Here is a 9,226-nt window from a genome sequence, read left to right on the forward strand (position 1 = left end):
AGGGGGCTCTGCAAAGTCGATCTGAAGCGGTCAAAGGTCTCTCTCGATCGACCCCAAGCCTTGGACACTGGTAATGCCAGGACCGAGGGAACAAGTCAACCTCGGAAGATAGTTACTCCCACAGGAAGAAGCTCCTAGTGGAAGTAAGGGGGCTCCTGATATAGCCAAAATAACCTCTCGGTGGGGGGTAATGACACGTGTCACTGTTAGGACACGTGTCCCCCACCAGACGAAGGGCCCAAGGAACCACTCACACCCGAGCACGCTCAATCACCGAGGCACGCCCGCAGAATCACGCGGGGTCACGTCGCCTGCATGAGGGGAATATTCTCCCAGATGGTTGGACGTATTCTAGTAGGACTCTAAGAGGGAAGAAAGGGAAAAAACCCTAAGGCCGAAGAGCTATATAAGAAGGCACGGAAGAAAGGGGAAGGTAAGTTCTGAGACCCTCGCCATTACCCACTTATTAAACTGTGCCGCCGACCCTGACTTGAGCGTCGGAGGACTAACCCCGGACAAAGTTCCGGGCCTCCTTCGTCTGTGTTTGTGTAGGTTGGACTAGCGGGGTTTTTGGCAGCAACACAACGCAATTGAACAAAGTTGGTAGTAAGAATTATACTCTGCTATCAAAAGCAATTTTAGGTCACTCTCCTTAAACGCGTCTTCACAAGTCATGTTTTATCCTTTCAAAGACTTGAGTAATGTTGAGCTTCCTTCCTTCAAAATGTCGAGCATTCCTTCCTTTCCAAAGATTATCTGCCATAATGATCAGGCCCATGGACCAAGGATCCTTTATTGCTAACACACTATGCTTTCTAATCCACCACTCATAAAACTCCAAAGTAGTCAAGAAATATTTTCCAAATCACCACTGCAAACATGCAACCCATGAATAAATGATTAAAAGACTCAAATTTCTCCTCAGATGAATTGCACATGGACACTAATGGAACACCCTTGAGAGAAATAGCATCACCAGTGGGCAGCTTTTTATGCATCAAGTGCCACCAGAACATTGATTGTCTTGGTTATAAGAATTTTCCCCAAACTAAGGAAAGGGGACCTTAGGGTTGTGCTTCCTAATCTCGTCCCAAGAAAAAAAAAAGAAAAGAAGGCCCTGAAGTTGTACATCTCCAAACACACCTGTCCTTTATGTCAAGTTGAGGCAATCTAATAGATCAGGCTACTTCAAAACAGTTTTGAAGAGGGAAAAAGCAGACAATAGGAATTTCCCAGCGAAAATTTAATTAATTTATTAATTAAATCAGCTACCTTCAAAGAAGAGCTATTAGTGATATCAGGATCTATTCCACCAGTCTCAGCAATATTTCCAGGCCAATTATCATTACAGAGCCTAATATCCTTCCCATGTCCTATAATCCATCACTCTCTGCTAGTGACAAAATTCCAAACTTTACGAGGCTTGGCCAAACAAAAGACGACTTATATGATTCCTTAATATTTCAATTGCTAAGAAATCTAGCCTTAAAAATCATGCTCATCCTTGAGGCACCATTCTTAATACTCCATAGTTGCTTAAAGAAGTGACTTGTTGATGTCTCGACACCTGCGAATCTCCAACCCACCTTCCTCCCTAGGTTTGTAGACTTGATCCCAATTAACGGTCACAGCTTTAGGACTATCCATATCTCTTGCCTAGATGAAGTTCCTCATTCATTTTTTCCATTAGATAAATAAGAGAGTTTTGCCACCAATATAGTGACAAGCTGTGGACAGGCATACCCAGTACCACAGAGTGCACCAATTGGATTCTTTCAACCATCAAGAGAGGTCTCCGTTTCCAACCTGACATATGTTCTTTCACCTTATCCATAACAGATAATAAAAATTGTGTTCTTACCATGCCTTTGGAAATTTCAACCCCAAGGTACTTCATAGGAAAGTTGCAAATAGAAATACCCAATGCATTTGAAATAACTCGCATTCGAGAAAAGTTGATCATCTTCCCCACAAAGAGCTTACTTTTTTCAAGATTAATATGCTGCCCAAAAAAACTTGATACTTCCTTAGAAAGACATTTAGATTTCTAACATATTTTATAGATGCATTCATAAAAATAAAAATGTCATCAAATAAGAGGTGAACTGGCATCAACTCACCTCTAGGGCCCCGAAGAGGTTTGATTTTTCCTTCACAAACCAGGCTTCTCAAACCCTTGCATAAAACCTCTTCAGTAAGAATAAAAAGAATTGGGGACATTGGATGCCCTTGTCGTAGACCTCTCTCCACATTAAAGTACCCCACAAGACCTCCATTCAAGTGAATTGAATTTTTTGACAGGCAAAGTATCTGATAAATCTAGTTCACCCATTTTCAGAAAAATTAAATCACCTCAACACATGGATAATAAAACCCCATGAAATGGTGTCAAATTCCTTTTGAATATCAATCTGTACTCCCATTCCCCCTCATCTGGTAGCTGAGAATAGGCATTTGCCATTTCTAAAGCCAAACCAATGCTTGTGTGTGTTACTTCCCTTTATGGAATGCTCCTTGCTATTCTGATATCAGTCTAGGCAAGAGAAATGACATCCTCTTCACTAAAATTTTTTATTTCACTTTACGTAAAAAATTCCCCATGTAGAGAGAGCAGAATTTATCAAGAGTAGAACCTCCATCAACTTTGGGAATTAAAGCAAAAAAGTTATTATTGATACCTGTAGGTATTTTCCCTATGAGAAAAAACTCTTTGAACGCATGAATAAAGTCTCCAACCATCACCTCCCAGCAATGATGGAAAGGATGACCATTAGTTGGCATGCTCTTATGGAAGGTCTAGGTCCAGGTCCTAAATAGCCTTCTTGATTTCCACTACGCCAGAGATCATATCCAGACTGAGATGGTCAACCTCATCTACTAAGGTAGGAATTGCATCTAAAAGGCCTTAGTGACCATTAGTAGGCATGCTCTTATGGAAGGTTTCAAAATACTCAATCATGTAAGCAGCTATCCCATCTTTATTGCAAATCTTTAACCCATCATGTTTTCACACAATTCTGATAGTTTTTCTTGCCTTTCTATTCTTTGCATAGAGATGGAAGAACTTGGAATTCCTATCTCCATGTTTAAGCTATTTAATACGAGATTTCTTCACCCCACAGCTTTTCATGATTCTTCGATGCATTCAATAGGCCATTTTTGCATCAACTTCCTTCCCAAATAAGATATCATCCATTTCTGAAGTTTCAATTTGCTCCTGAATCACATCCAATGCCTCTTTGGATTTTATCAGCTCTAATTCAAAGTTCGGGAAGACCTGTCTAGACCAAACCCGTATAACTGGCCTAAGCTTCTTGAGTTTTTGGGCTAAAACATAAGCAGTTGAACTGGATATCCTCTGCCACCATACATATTTAATAACCTATAAAAAATATGGTTCATCTATATGCATTCAAAAATGACAATTACCTAGCTTTGGGAAAATCTCAGAGATAACCCAAAATTGGGCAATGACCAGAGAAATCTCGCTACAGAACTGTTTGAGCACATTCCTGAAAGAAATTCAGCCAAGCCTCATTACAAAGACCCTTGTCCAGAACTGCAGGCACAATCCCTTTTCTCCTATTATTTGACCAACTAAACTTTGGACCTTGAGATGGAAGTTGAATCATAGAGAAAGTATCTATAATGGCATTAAATTCAGCAGCCGATCCCAAACTGAAGGCAACAAGCCTCTCTTCTCAGGTGATGCAAGGGTGGCGTTGAACTCACCAACCATAAACTATGGTGTAGCCATCACCGGAACAGAAGCAAGCTGAACCCACAACTCCTTTCTTTTCACCCTAAAGCTGTTTGCATGAATAAGTGATAAAAATTTTTGGTTATTCTTCCAATCAACCTTAAAAGTAAGCTGGTGATTAGAATTTGGCACAATAGAAGGCTTAGGCATCCCTCTCCTCCACATCAGCCAAAGATTTGGTACCTTATCCACCTGTTTTTATTGTAAATCACTTCCGCATCAAAGCCAATTTTATTAAAAAAACAAAGCTGGAAAAGTTGATGACCTACCATTGGCTCTACAAGACAAATAATGTTAGGGTTTTTCTCCCTCATGATACTCCTCAAGGCCATGCGAGCTGCATCTTTCTTGCATCTCCTAACATTCCAGTAGAGAACCGTCATTTATCACTTTGCAACAAGAACAAGCTGTTCAAACCTTCTGGTCTACTCAATAGTTGTTGCAGCTTTGTCCAGCTTGCAAGACCTGTTTCAGGTATCTCCATATGAGCTGCCCAAATAGTCATCTCATCAATTCGAACAACTTCATCATGATGTAGAATCACCACTCCCCATGAAGAGTGATTGGTGAGATGGAAGTAACTTGGTGCTCTTGCTCTTGCTACGACCTTCTACAAGAGGGAGACCCAAAACACTCTTCAGATGAGTGGGTATGGGCGTCCTCCTCAGAATTGCCACAAGTAGTTTCCAGAAACGGCGAAACAAGTTGAACTTGTTTCACCTTGGTCGTTTCTTGAACCATAAATAAGTAAAAATTTCTATTTCTATTTCTAAAAATAAGTGAAACGAAACAGTTTTATCAAACGCTTTTTGCTCCGTTTCTGCTATTTCTGGAAACAGAAACAGCAGAAACGCGTTTCTTGAAACGTTATCAAACGGGCCCTAGATTTACTGCAATTCTCTCTCAAGTCCTGCCCCATATGGTCACTTCTCTCAGCTGAGTCAGCAATCTCCTGATGGAGAGGAATGACTATCTCAATCCAACCATTGCTGGAAAGAGCCATCCCATGATCCACTTCCCTATTTTGAGAACACCCATCAACTCCCAAGATAGAAGGACTACTTGGATGAGTATGTGAAGGAGATATGTCCCGATATTATCAGTGACCTGGCACTGCAACCCCACCACTCACCGCCACCACCACAAGCTGAGAAGGAGCAGTGCCACCGTCTTCTGCAAAAATCGCTCCTTGAATGCCAGTCTTAGTGTGAGGCTGCACATCAACTCTTTTCAATTCTTTGCAAGAATGTATGTTGTGGCCAATCGTTTTTGTAGAAACCATATCTTCCCAAGCTATGTTCATATGTAATAGATTGAGAGAACCAGAACTGCACCTCAAAACCAGGCTACTGCCGTTCCACCTGAATTTCCTCCACCCTCTTATTACCGACCTCCAACTCAACCATGACCTTGGCATGGCCACCCATGGATGCTGCACAAGTCCTTCGGTCGATAGCCATAGGCCTGCCAGCGACTTTTGCTATAGTGAGTTAGACTTTATCGTGCCAGTACTCAAGAGGCAAGTCTGGAAAACGGATCCAGACCATCTTCGTCACTGTTTGTTTTTCATGCTCGTTGAAATCCTGTTTCCACCATTGGAATCTAATCTCCTGGCTTCCTACTTTGATAGAAATTCGCTTCCAAATCATTACCATGTCTGCCTCTAATTCAAATTGAAGTAGGAAGAAGCCTTTTTCCCATTGGTGCAAAGCCGCCAATCCTACCTTTCAATGACCACGAATTCTTCGCCTCCTTTCATATTTCATCCATTGTTACAAATCGGAAGTTTGTTCATAAGAGCGAAATGAAACTTTTCCAGACACTCCTCATAAGCCTCCTGTAGAATAATAACAATTGTCAAAGAACCAACATGAATAGGATCTGGCAGGTCATCAACAACTGGAATTCCTCCTCCCACAATTGTAGAATAGAATGCTTTCACCGGTTGTGCATTAGGATTTTTGTTATTACCCCTCGCAACCTCTAATAGAGAATCAGATTCCACCGTAGTAGGCAGCGGTTGTTGCTTCCTCAGCTGCCAGGAATCCGGGAGAAGGGATTGTCGGCCTCGATCAAGTGGACGGCCTTTACGCACTTCCTCCAAAACCCTAGTGCTCTCTTCAGCCAACCCTTGCTCTCTCTCTCTCTCTCTTTCACACACTCAAACCAATCAATTTCCCTTCTTCTTCTTCGTTCTTAGGTTAGTTAAAGTTTTCAATGAAGAAGAGGTGGAATAAAGTGGGAAGTGAAAACTTGGGCGGGTGTTTTTTATTTTTAAAATTTCACCAATAGCTAAAGTTATACAAATCCATGGCGTTATTTAAATCCACATGTTCACTTTTGATTGGTGCCCTGAAACTATATTGTCACAATTTAAGCAAACTGCAGCTATATGTTCATATACGACCGTAGTTTTAAAGAACCGTGAGAATAAATATGCATATGGCCACAGTTATATGTAACCAGGGTAAGTGATAGGGCGTGTATGGCTACAGTGAAAACTACAGCTATATGTATATCAATAATCACAATTTTGTAGAACTGCGGAAAATGTTAATATGTGGCCACGATTTATAAAAATCGTGGATATAGAGCTTCGTTAGCTGCGGTCCTCAACAACCGCAGCCCTAGACCTCCGCCCAAGTGCAATTTTAATTTAGTTTAGTTTATTTATTTATTATTATTATTTTTTTTCTAGTGAACAACAACAAAAGTAATTGATGAAAATCATAGCATGGGATTCATTTATAAGATAAGTGCACATTTATGTAAAATCAAAAGGGGATGGGATGGGGGTGTAGAACCCAATTTTATCACCCTCTCTCGGCAATGATGATTTTCAGGATGTAGGACAAGTCTACACTCTCTTTCGGAAGAGAATTTCATGTTTTTGGAAATGGCCCGTAATTGAACCCTAATCTATCCAAACCTTAAAGATCCAAAGTCAACAAAAAATGAGATTGACCCGCATCTCACATGTATTTGGTCGAATCCCCACAAAAATCATAGAGATTGGCACAAAGTGGGGCCTGGACTAAATGGAACAAGGTTGGGTTGACATCGTCTGAAGGCACGATGATTTCGGCTAAGGGCATGACGATGTGGACCAACATTAATACAAAATTGATCTGGGTTAACACTATGATTCAGGTCCAATTTGGATCTATTCTAAGCACGTCAAAGCTTTAAAAAATATATATGTAAATGGATCAGATAAGAATTGAATATGGATCATATGTGATTGTATCCATATATTTTTTATCTGATAGAATTTCCATTTTTCACTATTCTTTTACATCCCTAACTTGTATAACCTGACAAATAGTCAATCAAGCAGAGAAAATATGGGAGAGCGAGAGGATGGAGAGGGCTTGGTGTCTAGAATGGATTTACTGGATCATGACGGTGGCTGGCCACCGGATAAACACAAACAACGGTTGATGACTGATTTTTGGAAACCTGCAGATCAACATGGCCCTACGCCTGAGATAGTTGAGGAAGTTAGACCCCTGATCAGCACAGAGGTGGGAGGGGAGAACGTCCATCTGGAGAAGGTGATGGTCGCAGGTCATATGCTGCGGTGACGAAGAAGGCGCTGCCTGATGTGGAGGACCTTCCAGACCCTATTCGTGCAGGACCATTGACGAAAGGTAGTGACACCTCAGGAGCTTATGAAGAGAAGCTTTCTCGTATGCCCTGATCGGAAGGATAAACTTTAGGTTTGTCTCTATGGACGATATTCGTCGTGAGTCGGCAGTTTCATGGAATCTGAAGGGGAAGGTTAACCTGGCCCCTCTAGGGAAGGGCTTCATCCTTTTTCGTTTCTAAAGGGAGAGAGATATGTCATCAATTTGGAGGAGAGGACCTATCAAGGTTGGAAACCAGGTGATCAGATTTCAGGGATGGAGGCCGGAGTTCAGCATTCATGACAACCACACTCAAACTAAGCTGGTTTGGGTCCGTTTTCCTGAGCTTCCGATGGAGTATTGGCATGAAAAAATACTTCTGACTATGGCCAAAGCCGCAGGAAGACCTGTGGCTCTAGATCGAAGAACAATGAATGGAACTATGGGCAATTTTGCCAGGGTCCTTATAAAGGTAGACTTGGTTGGCTCCAGGGTAGAGGAGATTCAAGTAGAACGCAAACAACCTGGGAAGGACATTATCTTTTGGTTCAAGCAGCGTGGTGTATGAGGATGATATCTCACAATGTACTCTCTATAAGAAGCTGGGACATACGGCAAACCAATGCAGAGGGAAGAGAACCGTTGCCCAGGCAACTGATAACGTTGAAGGAGATGATCAAGAGCAAAATAGCTCTTCCGGTGCTGGGAGAGATGGAATGGCTGCTATTGACGACAGTCCCAGTCGAGGGAGAAGTCCCAGAATGGTAGGACAATATCTCTCTCCTACGGTTATGAAAACCGTGAATGAGGATAAGAACTGCCAAGAAGAGGGCGATCTTGTGGTTGACTTAGGCCAAGAGAATAATGACTTTTATGGAAATATTGTCTCCATCGATTTGAGGAATCTTAATTCAAACTCTGGCCAGCGCTACATAGAGCATGAACCGCTCATGGTGGATAATCCACTGGGCGAGGGTGAATATGGATCGGATCATAACACGGACTCTGAAGGGGAATCGATGGACTCTTGGAAGATAGCGACCGGGGAAAGGAAATTCCCACCACCTTAAGGGCTGAACCTGGAATAGAGGAGTCTACTATTGCTCAGACCTTAAGACCTCGGCGTACTGTCAATTACAATGGCGGTCGCGGAAGACGTAGCATGACTAAAGGAGGCAGGGGCGGCCGAGATTATGCAAGGGAAGCGTCTGAGCATATAGTGACTGAGCTCATGCCTACTCAGCTGGTGGGAGGTCGGGTTATTATCCATCATCAGGAGGTGACCGATATTGACAATGCTTTGCGTCACGCAAAGGAAGCAGCAGCAATGAAGGGGAAAACTACCATGGAGAGGGAGTATACTGCTAAGCCTGCTCATCAAAACTACCCCAAAAAGTGAGTTTGTGAAGCTCCTTTTTTGAAACATTAGAGGTATGAAGAAGGCAGCCAGGGGAAATGCCTTACGTCACTTTGTGAAAGCTCAGGATCCTGATGTTCTCTCCATCACAGAGCATATGATTAATGTATGTGATTTCCCAAATTTATTCTTCAATAAATTGGGTTTTTGTATTAGTTTTATACAAAATAATCAGGTTGGGAAGGTCCGAACTTGTGGATTATTTGGAAGAGGAATTTAAATATTCCTGTGATTGTTTCTCAGTCAGAGTAACATATTTCGATTTCCACACATGGGATTCTATGCCAGCTCAGATATCTTTTGTTCATGCAAGTAGCTAGCTTTAGAGCTGAAAGGTGATCGCTGTGGGTGAACTTGGTTGTTGACTTCCCGCGGTCTCCTACTCCTTGGTCAATTTTAGGTGCTTTGAATGCGACCGTGCAT

This window comes from Macadamia integrifolia, chromosome 12 (genome assembly GCF_013358625.1).
Source record: "Macadamia integrifolia cultivar HAES 741 chromosome 12, SCU_Mint_v3, whole genome shotgun sequence".
Taxonomy (NCBI): domain Eukaryota; kingdom Viridiplantae; phylum Streptophyta; class Magnoliopsida; order Proteales; family Proteaceae; genus Macadamia; species Macadamia integrifolia.